Source organism: Loxodonta africana, chromosome 13, assembly GCF_030014295.1.
Source record: "Loxodonta africana isolate mLoxAfr1 chromosome 13, mLoxAfr1.hap2, whole genome shotgun sequence".
In the NCBI taxonomy this organism is placed as follows: domain Eukaryota; kingdom Metazoa; phylum Chordata; class Mammalia; order Proboscidea; family Elephantidae; genus Loxodonta; species Loxodonta africana.
In genome coordinates, this window is record NC_087354.1 from 9,042,428 (window position 1) to 9,056,118 (window position 13,691).

Consider the following 13,691-nt stretch of genomic DNA (forward strand, 5'->3'; position numbering starts at 1 on the left):
ATGGATCACTCTGATTTTACTGATATAGGTCCACTAAGCATAGATTCTTCATTCAATGCTTCAGCTCAAGAAGTTAAGAAAGGATCTTTTTTTTTTTTTTTTTCATTGGGTTGCTGAAGTATGGATTACGAGGTGGTCTATGTTAAATCAAGTTAAAGTACCAGACCAGCATTTGTGTACTGTAGAAGAGGGTAACCAAAGGCTTAGGGAAATTGGCATGCAAGAGTGGATTTATCGGGTTAGACCCACAGACCCACACACGAAGTGCCCAGAGGACACACCTTTTACCATAACTCTGAGGAGCAAATTTGTGACAGGGAGCTCCAGTATCCTTGAAGACTGCTGTGACTGCTATTTTATGTAAATCAGATTCGACAGTAGGACCTGCCCTAACTGAATTAAAACACCTGACTACAATGGGGCTGGTTGGACACTGTGGTAGTAGGGCCAAGTGGCTGCACTCAATCAACAAAGAAAAGGTGGGCATAATTACAGTAATGGACAGCAGAGTTAAAGCAGTAATCAGAATACTCTGATTCATATGGACTTCTGGAGTTGGCTACTTAGAAATGGTGTCCCTAGGAGTGAAATCATTATGAAACCTACTAAATATTTACTTGATCTGTGCAAATGGATGAATTCTAGTTCAGGTGAACAGCAGTCTAACTTGAATTGCCAGAATAGAGAGGCACATTCCCTCAATTAATTTCCAGATTTGAGTGAGTTTAAAGATTCAAAACCCCTTGAACAAAGGGGAGACCGGGTTCCCTTGAGGAAGGACTTCAATACACTGCCAAAAATTTTTACTGTTAATCTTCCTCCCAGCCTTCCCCAAAGGGATCCACAGCCTTTTATAAGAATGACTATTCATTGGGGAAAAAGAAATAATCAGGCTTTTCAGGGATTACTGGATACTGTCTCTGAACTGACACTAATTTCAGGAGACCCAAAATGTCACTGTGACCCACCAGTCAGAGTGGAGGCATATGGAGGTCAGGTTATTAATGGAGTCTTGGCTCATCTCCTTCTCACAGTAGATCCAGTGGGTCCTTGAACCCATCCTGTAGTGATTTCCCCAGTTCCAGAATGCATAATTGGAATAGATATACTCAGCAGCTGACAGAACTCCCATATTGGATCCCTGACAAAGAGTGTAAGGGCTATTATGGTAGGAAAAACCAAGTGGAAGCCATGATAACTGCCCTTTCCTAGGTGAATAGTAAACCAAAATCAATACTGCATTCCTGGAAGGATTGCAGAGATTACTGCCACCATGAAGGAGGACTTGAAGGATGCAGGGGTGGTTATTCCCACCAAATCCCCATTCAACTCACCTATTTGGCCTGTGCAAAAAAACAGATGCACCTTGGAGAATGACAGTGGATTATTGAAAATATAACCAGGTGGTGACTTCAACTGCAATTGTTGCTCCAGATATAGTTTCATTGCTTGACCCAATTAATGCATCTCCTGGTAGCTGGTACGCAACTATTGATGTGGCCAATGCCTTTTTCTCCATACCTGTTTTGAAGGACCATCAGAAGCAGTTTGCCTTCAGCTAGCAAGGCCAGGAATACACCTTCACTTGCATATCTCAGGGCTATATCAACTCTCCAGCCCTATATTATAATTTAGTCCAAAGGGACCTTGATCACATTTTGCTTCCTCAAGATGTTACACTGGTCTATCACATGGATGACATTATGCTGATTGGACCTAGTAAGGAAGAAGCGTCAATGACTCCGGACTTATTGGTAAAACATTTGTGCGCTAGAGGGTGGAAAATTAATCCCACAAAAATTCAGGCACCTTTCACCTCTGTGAAATTTCTAGGGTTCCAGTGGCGTGGAGCATGTCGAGATATTCCTTCTAAAGTGAAGGATAAGTTATTGCCTCTGGCTGCTCCCACAACTTAAAAGGAGGCACAACACCTAGTGGGCCTCTTTGGATTTCGGAGGCAACACATTCCTCATTTGGGTGTGCTACTCTGGGCCTATTTATCAAGTGACTCAAAAAGCTGCTAGTTTTGAGTGGGGCCCAGAGCAAGAGAAGGCTCTGCAACAGGTTCAGGCTGCTGTGCAAGCTGCTTTTCCACTTTGATCATATGCTCCAGCTGATCCAATGGTGCTTGAAGTGTCAGTGGCAGGTAGAGATGCTGTTTGGAGTCTTTGCCAGGTCTCTATTGGTGAATCACAGCATAGACCCTTAGGATTTTGGAGCAAAGCCTTGCCATCCTCTGCAGATAACTATTGTCCTTTTGAGAAACAGCTTTTGTCTTATTATTGGGCCTTAGTAGAGACTGAATGCTTAAGCATAGGACACTAAGTCACCATGTGGCCTGAACTGCCCATTATGAACCGGGTGTTGCCTGACCCGCAGAGTCATAAAGTTGGATATGCACAGCAGTACTCTGTCATTAAATGGAAGTGGTATATATGAGATTCGACCCAAGCAGGACCTGAAGGCACAAGTAAGTTGCATGAGGAAGTGGCCCAAGTGCCCATGGTCTCCACTTCTGCCACATTACCTTCCATCTCCCAGTCTGCACCTATGGCCTCATGGAGAGTTCATTATAATCAGTTGACTGAAGAAGAGAAAACTTGTGTGTGGTTTACAGACAGTTCTGTGTGATGTACCGGCACCACTCGAAAGTGGACAGCCGCAGCACTACAGCCCCTTTCTGGGACCTCCCTGAAGAACAGTGGTGAATGGAAAGCCTCCCAATTGGCTGAACTTTGAGCAGTGCACCTGGTTGTTCACTTTTCATGCAAGGAGAAATGGCCAGATGTGTGATTGTATACCGATTCGTGGGCTGTGGCCAGTGGTCAGGGACATGGAAGGAACATGATTGGAACATTGGAGACAAGGATTTATGGGAAGAGGTATGTGGACAGACCTCTCTGAATGGGCCAAAGAAGTGAAGATATTCATGTCTCATGTGAATACTCACCAAAGGGTGACCTCAGCAGAGGATGATTTTAACAACGAAGTGGGTGGGACAATGCATTCTATGGAAACCAGTCATCCTTTTTCCCCAACTACTTCCATCATTGCTCAGTGGGCTCGTGAACAAAGGGCCACGATGGCAAGGATGGAGGTTACGCACGGGTCCAGCCACATGGACTTCCACTCATCAAAGTTGACTTGGCTACAGCCACTGCTGAGTGCCCAAACTGCCAGCAGCAGAGACCAACACTGAGTCCTTGATATCTCACCATCCCTCGAGGTGTTCAGCCAGCAACCTGGTGGCAAGTTAATTACATTGGACCACTTCCATCAAGGAAAGAGCAATGTTTTTCCTTACTGGAAAATTACTCTAGATACAGATTTGCCTTCTCTACAAGCAATGCTTCTGCCAAAACTACCATCCATGGACTTATAGAACGCCTAATCCACTGTCATGGTATCCACACAGCATTGCCTCAGATCAAGGGACTCACTGCACAGCAAATGAAGTGTAGCAGTGGGCCCATGCCTATGGAATTCACTGGTCTTACCATGTTCCCCATCATCCTGAAGCAGCTGGCTTGATAGAACAACGGAATTGTCTTCTAAAGACACAGTTACAGCACCAGCTAGGGGGCGGTACCTTGCAGGGTTGGGGCAGTGTTCTCCAGGAGGCTGTATATGATCTAAACCAGGATCCAATATATGGTGCTGTTTCTCCCATAGCCAGGATTCATGGGTCCAGGAATCAAGAGGTGGAAATAGGAGTGGCACCACTAACTATTACCCCTAGTGACCCACTTGCAAGATTTTTGCTTCCTGTCCCTTCAACCTTATGCTTTGCAGGTCTAGAAGTCTTAGTTCCAAAGGGAGATATACTCCCACCTGGAGACACATCACTGATTCCATTGAACTGGAAGCAAAGGGTGCCACCTGGCTACTTTGGGCTTCTTATGCCTCTGGATCAACAGGCAAAAAAGGGAGTTACCATACTGGCTGGTGAGATTGATCCTGATTACCAAGAGGAAATTGGATTGTTGTTACATAATGGAGGTAAAGAAGAGTATGTCTGGAATGCAGGAGATCCCCTAGGGCATCTCTTAGTACTACCATGACCTGTGATTAAAGTCAATGAAAAACTACAGCAACTCAATTCCGACATGAGTGCTAACGACCCAGACCCTCCAGGAATGAAGTTTTGGGTCACCCCACCAGGCAAAGAATCATAACAAGCTGAGGTTCTTGCGGACTGGGGAAACATTTCCCCAGCTGAGCGGTGTTCCACAGTCTGTCAAGAAGAAACAAAAATGGTACATGGAGACAGGTGATCAAGAGAAAGGAGGGGGAGGAGGTGAGAGGCAGGGAAGAAACCAAAATAAGTCAAAAAAAATCAACATCAGCAACAAAAAAATGGCACTGAAGGAGCTGGCCTGTGTGGGTGGGGTGAATCCAAGTGGCCTGGAGCCGGTGCCTCCCGGGCTGTGGTCGCTTGGTCAGCTGGGAAGCTGCAGAGGCCGAACAGGGGGTGGAAGGGTGAGGGGTGGGAAAGCGTGTATCACTGGTAACTGGTTGCTCTGTCTCCTGCTAGGAGCTCCGTGAAGCTGCTTTCCTGTACTCCCTGCCTGCCAATCTCCGACAGGAGTCCAAGATGGTGAATCCATGCTGCGTTAACTGATAAGGGACCTCTGCTTGTATCTCTCCTCACTCTCTGTTGTCTGTCAGTTTCTTATTCCATTCGATGTTTGGTTGAGTTCTTTATCTTTTCAGTTGATGCTTAGGGTTCCAAGACTGACATTTGTCTTTTTTTTACTTAGTTTTTTGGGCCTTTGCTGTGGAGGGACAGCATAGTGCTCTGTCTATAGCTCCATATTGGCTCCACTTCCTATTTCAATATTTTGATGACTAATACCACCACCCATCTGTCAGGTTGTTGTCTTGTGGTGGCTTGTGTATTGCTGTGATGATGCAAGCTATGTCATCAGTATTTCAAATACCAGCAGGGTCATCTATGGTGAACAGATTTCAGGAGAGCTTCTAAACTAAGACAGACTAGGAAGAAAGACCTGACAATCTACTTCTGGGACTTAGCCAACGAAAACCTTATGGATCACAACAGAACATTGTCTGACTCTCTTGCTTTGAACACGTCATTAAGAGTGATCAGTCTTTAGAGGAGGACATCATGTTTGGTGAAGTAGACAGCTGACAAGGTCATGGAAGACCCTCGGTGAGATGGATATTCACAGTAGCTACAATGATGGACTCATATATATTGGCGATTATGAGGATGATGTAGGACTGGGAAATCTTTAGTTCTGTTGTACTTAAGTTTGCCATGAGTCAGAGTCAATAACAATGACTAAAGATGTTATCTTTTCATGTGCTTTCTGGCCATGTGTTTATCTTCTTTGAAGAAATGTATATTCAAGTCCTTTGCTCATTTTTTAATTGGTTCATTTGTTTTCTGTTGTTGAGTTGTAGGAGTTTTTTTTATATATTCAGATATTAAATCCTTATCAGATATATGGTTCCCAATTTTTTTTTTTTTTTTTTTTTTTTGCCATTCTGTTGGTCTTTACCTTGTCTTTTCACTTTCTTGATAAAATTCTTTGATGTGAAAAAGTTTCATTTGCTGGTTATATTTTTGTTGTCATATCTAAGAATTCATTGTTAAAAACAAGTCCTGAATCTTCATCCTATGTTTTCATCTAAAGTATTTTGGGTTTGGTTCCCATAGTTTAGGTCATTGATCCAGTCTGAGCGAATTTCAAACAGTTATCTATTACAGAAATTAAAAATGCATACATATTTTATCTTCATTTATTCTATTTCCAGAGCTCTTCTTTTCTTTGTGACGACTCCATGTAAATTATGTGCACATGCACATACATGTCTATACACACATGTTGTACTCTAAATTCCAAGCACTCATGAGACTGCTGGGATGAGGGCTCTACTATCCAATATAATTGAGTCACACACATAAGACACGGTGTTAGCAATTGTTACTATTTATAGAAGGTAAACACTAAACAAGAAGAACAGATTACTTACAGGAAGCAACACAGCAAATAGTAAGAACAAATTTGAGGAGAACCAGTCCCTTTTACCCCTATAAGTACCCCCACTTAGCATCGTAGCAGAGGAATCTATCTGTGTCTAAACAGGGACCTGCTCGCCCTTCCCTAGTTACCCATGTCCACTTCTCTGTCACTGGGAGGGGACACTCTGAATCATGTGTCAGCAAGTGTCTCTCTCCTTCAGCAGGTATGTTGTCAAGTCAGGAGTGGCATGGCTGTATTTGTTTCCTCTCTGTCTCTCTCCGTGGCTTTTCTTGGCTAGCTCCTGTGCTTGCTGATCCAGCTCACAACCAGCAGCTTTGGGACAACCTTGGGCCAGTGCTAGGGTTATCTTGGCATTATGACAGCTCTTGAGGCAAAACCATTTTACAGGCAACTCCTGCTCCATTGATGACCTCCTGCCCAGAGGTGCCCAGCAATTCTTTGTGGGCCATCTCTGCCCACTGCTGCCATCTGCTGGTCTTGTCGCTCCTGTTGCTCACACTGCCACCATTTATCTGCCACTCAGCTCTGCTGTGCTTCCTGCCTGTTCTCTCAGTCTTCGGTGTTACCAGCACAGTGTTATAGCCCTTGACCTGTATTACAGCTCCTCTAGGAAGTACTAGAACAGGGCCCTGTGTCCAAAGGACACACTTCCCTCCTGGCTCTCCTCATCAGGAAGCCTCAAAACAATCTGTGAGATTGACCATTTATACAGGGAAACTCCTTGTCAATTTAAGGTCTGGCTTTTGTAAATCAACCAATCCCTTAGAGAGATCATAAATCGACCAATCCTATTGGGTGGATTTGCAATCCTTTCATGTGGAGAGTAAACAGACCAATCCCTGCAAGCCACTTACGCAGATAGTAAACTGACCAATCTCTTGCAAGACTGAGGCCAATCAATCATTCTGGGAGAACTGGAAACCAAGGCCCAGAAAGGACACATTAAAAAAAAACCATTCCACCACACCATGTTTCATGTTTCAGTATGTTTCAGTCTTTTGCCCAAACAACTTCTGCTAACGGTTATTGTAGTGAAAATAGAGAATATGCTGGCAATGAATTCCCTCCATTTTAGTCTGAATAAGTCTTTATTTTTCTTTCGTTTTCAAAAAATATTTGCACTGCGTATAGAATTCTGGGTTGACAGTATTTTTTACTTAAAAAATAAAAAAGAAAACCACTGCCATCGAGTCGATTCTGACTTATAGCGACCCTGTAGGACAGAGTAGAACTGCCGGATAGAGCTTCCAAGGAGCAGCTGGTGGATTCAAACTGCCAACCTCTTGGTCAGCAGCCATAGCACTTAACCACTACACCACCAGGGCTTCCCATATTTTTTATATCACTTTAAAAATGTCACTCTACATATATACACCTATATTCATTGCAGCACTATCCACAGTAGCAAAAAGATAGAAACAACCTAAGTGGCCATCAGTGGCTGAATAAGTAAAATGTGTTACATACATACATTGGAATACTACCCAGTAATAAAGAAAAATGAGTTCCCAAAACATCTTTGGAACTTGGATGAACCTGGAGGACATTATATTGAGCAAACTAAGTCAATCACACACACACACACACAAAAATACTATATGTTCTCATTTTTGTGAAATGACATGAACAAGTAAATACACAGAAATTAATGTTCATTAGTGGTTATCAGGGATGGGAAGGGAGAGAGAGAGGGATTCATTCTAGAGAGTAAACACTTGTGATGGGAAAGATAACACCAAATGTGGGTGAGGTATACACAGCTTGACGAAGGTAAACAGTGTCATTAAAAAGTACACAAGAAAAAAGGACCTGTTGGTAACTTAAATGGTATATATAATGTTGAAACAACAGCAAAAACAACCGAAAAAATGTGTGGGTACATATGTATATATGTAGGCATTTATGTATATATGTATGTTTTGGTTTCTTTTTTTGGGGGGTATGTATGTTGTTGTTAGGTGCCAGCAAGTTGGTTCTGACTCACAGAGACCCTAACCACAGCAGAACAAAACACTGCCTGGTCCTGCGCCATCCTCACAAGTGTTATGATTGAGCCCATTGTTGCAGCCACTGTGTCAATCCATCTCATCGAGGGTCTTCCTCTTTTCCGCTGACCTCTACCTTACCAAGCATGATGTCCTTATCCAGGGACTGGTCCTTTCTGATAACATGTCCAAAGTACATGAGATGAAGTCTCTCCATCCTGGCTGCCAAGGAGCACTCTGGCTGTACTTCTTCCAAGACAGATTTGTTCATTTTTCTGGCAGTCCATGGTATATTCAATATTCTTCACCAATGCCATAATTCAAAGACATCAGTTCTTCTTCCTTCATCCTTATTCATTGTTCAGCTTTCGGAAGCATACGGGGTAATTGAAAATATCATGGCTCGAGTCAGGTGCACCTGAGTCCTCAAAGTAATAACTTTGCTTTTTAACACTTTAAAAGAGTCTTTTGGGGCAGAATTGCCCAGTGCAGTACGTCATTCGATTTTCCTGACTACTGCTTCCATGGGTGTTGGTTGTAGACTTCTGTAAAATGAAATCCTTTACAACTTCAATATTTTCTCTGTTTATCATGATTCTTGGTCCAGTTGTGAGGATTTTTGTTTTCCTTATGTTGAGGTGTAATCCATACTGAAGGCTGTGGTCTTCAATCTTCAACAGTAAGTGCTTCAAGTCCTCTTCCCTTTCAGCAAGCAAGGCTGTGTCATCTGCATATCGGAGGCTGTTAATGAGTCTGCCACCAATCCTAATGCTGTGTTCTTTTTCATATAGTTCCAATTCTCGAATTATTTGCTTGGCTTACAGATTGAATAAGTATGGTGAAAGGATACAACCCTGATTCACACGTTTCCTGATTTTAAACCACACGATATCCCTTTGCTTTGTTCAAACGATTGCCTCTTGGCCTATGTACAGGTTCCTCATGACCACAATTAAGTATTCTGGAGTTCCCATTCTTTGCAATGTTATCCATAATTTGTTATGATCCACACAGTTGAACGCCTTTGCACAATCAATAAAACACAGGTAAACATCTTTCTGGTGTTCTCTGCTTTCAGCGAAGATCCATCTGGACATCAGCAATGGTACCCCTCATTAGTTGTATTTTAAAAAAAGAATTGTTGCTGTCGTGTCAATTTCAACTCATAACAACCCTATAGGAAAGAGTAGAACTCCTCCATAGGGTTTCCAAGAAGCAGCTGGTGAATTTGAACTGCTGACCTTTTGGTTAGCAGCCATACCACTTAACCACTGTGCCACCAGGGCCTCATGCAAAACATATATGTGTGGTATATATATTTGTGTGTATATATAGGTGTATAGAGAGCCCCAGTGGCACAGTGGTTATGTGCTCAGCTACTAACCAAAAGGTCAATAGTTCAAACCTACAAGCCGCTCTGCAGGAGAAAGATGTAACAACCTGCTTTGCTAAAGATTTGCTACTTTGGAAACCCTGTGGGGAAGTTTTACTCTGTCCTACAGTATTGTTATGAATTGGAATCAACTCAAGAGCAACAGGTTTGGTTTTTGGATATAGATGTATGCATACGTATTCATCTAGTGACTGTGTGCACACATATTCATGTACATAATAAAGTGCAGAGGGGGCACAGTTGTGAATATTTCTTAGACATAACCAAACACTTCGAGGGATTGAATTTCTGGATTTAAGAATTAGGACCATGGTCTCATGGGACTTCTCAGTCAATTGGCATAATATGGTTCATACAGTTATGTTCTACATCATAGTTTGCTGAGTAGTATCTGGGGTCTTAAAAGCTTGCAAGCAGTTATCTAAGATACAACTATTGGTCTCTACTCATCCAGAGCAAAAGAGAAAGAAGGAAACCAAAGACTCCAAGAAGAAACTAGTCTACAGTATAGTCTACACAAACTATGGCCTCATCTACCCTGAGAGCAGAAGAGCTAGATGGTGCCCAGCTACCACTACTGACTGTTCTAATCAAGGCCACAATAGATCCTGATAGAATGGGAGAAAAATGTGGAACAGAACCTCAAATTCCTAAAAAATAAAAAGACCTACTGGACTGGTTGAGACCGGAGGACTCCCTGAGACTATTGCCTTGAGTTACTCTTCAAACCTTGCACTGAAACTAACCCGTAAGGTCACCTTGTAGCTAAATAACAAATTGACTCAGAAAATAATGACTATCCCTCAGTACTTTTTGAAGTACTGTGCTCCTTTAAAAAAATCACCTATATGAGATCAAATGGTCAAAAATTACTTTAAAACAAAAATGAGAATGTAAAGGGACAGGGAAACTATATTAATGGAAGCAGAACAACCAGAACAGAAATAATGTGATGGTTCACATATTGTGAAGAGTGTAAACAACGTCACCGAATAATTTGTATAGAAATTGTTGAATAGGAAGCTAAAGTCTATGTAAAACTTCATTGAAAACACAATAAAATATTCCTTCAATTTTTTAAATATGTCATCCCATTGCCTTCTTGTCTGCATGGTTTCTGCTGAGTAGTCCGAGTTTATTCTTATTGGCTCTCCTTTGTAGGTGACTTTTCTTTTCTCCCTCCCTGCTCTTATAATCGTCTCTTTATCTTTGGTTTTGGCAAGCTTGATTATAATATGTCTTGGTGACTTTCTTTTAAGATCTACCTTATGTGGAGTTCGATGAGCATCTTGGATAGATACCTTCTCATCTTTCACAATATCAGGGAAGTTTTCTGCCAACAAATCCTCAACAATTTTCTCTGTATTTTCTGTTATCCCTCCCTGTTCTGGTACTCCAATCACTCGTAGGTTATTTCTCTTGATAGAGTCCCACATGATTCTTAAGGTTTCTTCATTTTTTTTAATTTTTTATCTGATTTTTCTTCAAATATATTAGTGCCAAGTGATTTATCTTCTAGCTTCTACTTGCTCAATTCTACTCCTCTGACTTTCTATTGAGTTATCTAATTCTGTAATTCTATTGTTAATCTTCTGAATTTCTGATTGCTGTCTATGGATTTTTCCAACTTATTAAACTGTTCATTATGTTCCCAAATAATCTTTCTAACTTCCTCAGTTGCTTTATCTGTGTGTTCCTTGGCTTGTTCTGTGTATTGCCTCATTTCCTTCCTGATGTCTTGAAGGGTTCTGTATATTAAACTTTGGTATTCTGCATCTGGTAATTTCAGGAATGCACTTTCATCCAGAAGATCCCTGGATTCTTTGTTTTAAGAGCCTGTTGAGGTGATTATGGCCTGTTTCTTTATGTGACTTGATATTGACTGTTGTCTCCGAGCCATCTATAAGTTATTGTATTAGTTTATGCTTGCTTACTGTTGTAGCTGCTTGTTTTGTTTTGTTTTGGTATACGCCTATGGGTTGCTTGAGTGAGCTAGTTTGATTATTCTCACCTTTGGAGCTCTGGTGTCCTGTCCCCAGCTGGCTAGAGCTGTTATCAGGTATATCCAGTCTAGGAGTCCGTTCAGTTTTCTTGTATGAATTCAGCTCAGGTTTCCAGGTAGCTGATCATCAAGTGTGTGGTACAGGCTCTGTCCTACAGTCTTAGAGGGGCAGGGGTGATTGGCATATATACCAGTATCTGATTGCAGCAGGGGATCACACTCTGAACAAGGCAGGGGGCTGAGAACCAACCCCCAAGTGTCTCTGAGGAAAACGCATCTCTGTTCCCTAAAGCGTGCTGGTGGGTGGGCTCTGTAGAGGGACCATGGGCACCCAAAGTTTTTGTTGTAAGGGCTGGGAGGTACCAGTTATCCCTGGACCCCTGTTGCGGGTGGCTGGGTGACCCAAGTGGAGCCACCAGTCCTTAGGTCCCTGTTGTGGGTAGGTGAGGACCTTGTTTAATAGACAAAGCAATATCAAATGTCAAACACCCACCTCTCCACCGCACAGCTGAAATGGTTGGAGTTTGCTAACAAGAGCCTATTCTCTCGAAATAGGCCCACACAGGTCCATGCAGAAGGGAAAGGTGCTCAAGGTCCACAGATGGTTTATGCCTGGACAGGAGCTGCTTCTGTCCTGAGTTCCCCCAGTTAATGGAGCTAGCAAATTAGCTTTTCCCCCCCGTTGGAAATTTTTTCCTTCCCCAAGGCCGGGAGGACGGCTCTAGGTGCTCACCAGGGTCTATCTCAGGCCCAGGGACTCAGCCGCTGAAGCCAGCTTGGGGGTGGGAGGATGCAGTAAAATATACGCAAGTACTTAGCTTTTGCTGAGAGCGCCCTTCTCCTCAGGTTCCAGAGGTGTGAGTGGGCTGTGTGGCTGGCTGCTTCTCCATGAGGAACTGCGGCCGAACGCTAGGACCAGCCCGCTGCTGCCACAGCCACCGCTCCAAGAACGGTGCCTGAGGGCTCCCCGTGGTTCAGGTCCGGTAACTCCTCTCCACTTCTGAATGGTCTCTTCCTGCTCCTGCCCCTCAGTTCATTGTCTAAGCTTGCCTTTGATGCTCAGGGCTCCCAGCTTGTCACAAATGTACTGGTTTCACTTGTTTTTTGGGGTCTTTGTTGTAAAGAGGGCTCAAGAGAACCATCTGTCTATTCCGCCATCTTGGCTCCTCCCCCAGAACACAATAAAATATTATTTTAAAAATAAAGTTAAATTTTAAAAACTACCTTAAATTAAAGAAAAAAAAAAAAGCTGTGACTCTCTTGTCTTCTAGTTTGCATAGTTTCTAAAGAGAAATCTGCTTTAATTCTCAACTTTGTTCCTTATAATGTTTCTTTTTCTCTGCCTGCCTTCAAAATTTTCTCTTTGTCTTTTGTTTTAAGCAGTTTGAATATGATATAAACGTGTGTGTGTGTGTGTGTGTGTGTGTTGTGTGTGTGTATGTATTGGTATTGATCCCCCAGAAGTTCTCTGAGCTTCCTGTATCTTTGATGTCTGTAAATAATTTTGAAAAATTTTTGGCCATTATTTCTTTAAGTAGATCCTTTGCTCCATTTTCTCTCTGTTCTTCTGACATTCCAACAATGCATATATTAGAACATTTAATATTACTCCATAGCTCTTGGACATTCTCTTTAGTTTGCCTCTCTCTCTCTCTCTTTCTCAATCTGTTTCAATAAATTTCTATTTCCTTATCTACAAATCCATTGATTCCTTCCTCAGTTGTGTCAAGACTACTGATAACCCATTGAAGGTATTCTTTATCCCTATTATTGTGTTCTTCATTTTTTCTTTTCCATTTGGTTCTTTTTTTTTTTGTCTTCATATCTCTGCTAAAATTATTCATCTGATCTCACCTATTATCCACCTTTAACATATTAATCATAGTTATAATAAATCACCTATCAGATAGTTCTAATATCTGTGTCATATCTGAATCTGTCTGATGATTTATTTGTCTTTGGAGAAACATTTTGCCTCAAAATGTTTTGTTAAAAGTTGAGCATCTTGTGTAGGACAACAGAGGCTGACATAGATAGTTTTTATGCCTGGAAAACTTCTATGTGCAACCTTTCTTCTGATATATGTTTAGTTTAAGGGGTTTGAGTTAATCTACTTAGGATTTCAGCTGGATTTGGGGTTGCTGTTGCTATGGTTACTCTCAGTGAACCACAGTCTTCGAATATCAGTAGAGATTCCTCATTTTAGTGTGGAGGTTTGTTTTGCAGACCAATGTCTAATTCTGATTTTTAAGATCTTCCCTTTGAACTTTAACTCAGATAGCATCTTTTTGCATACTTCT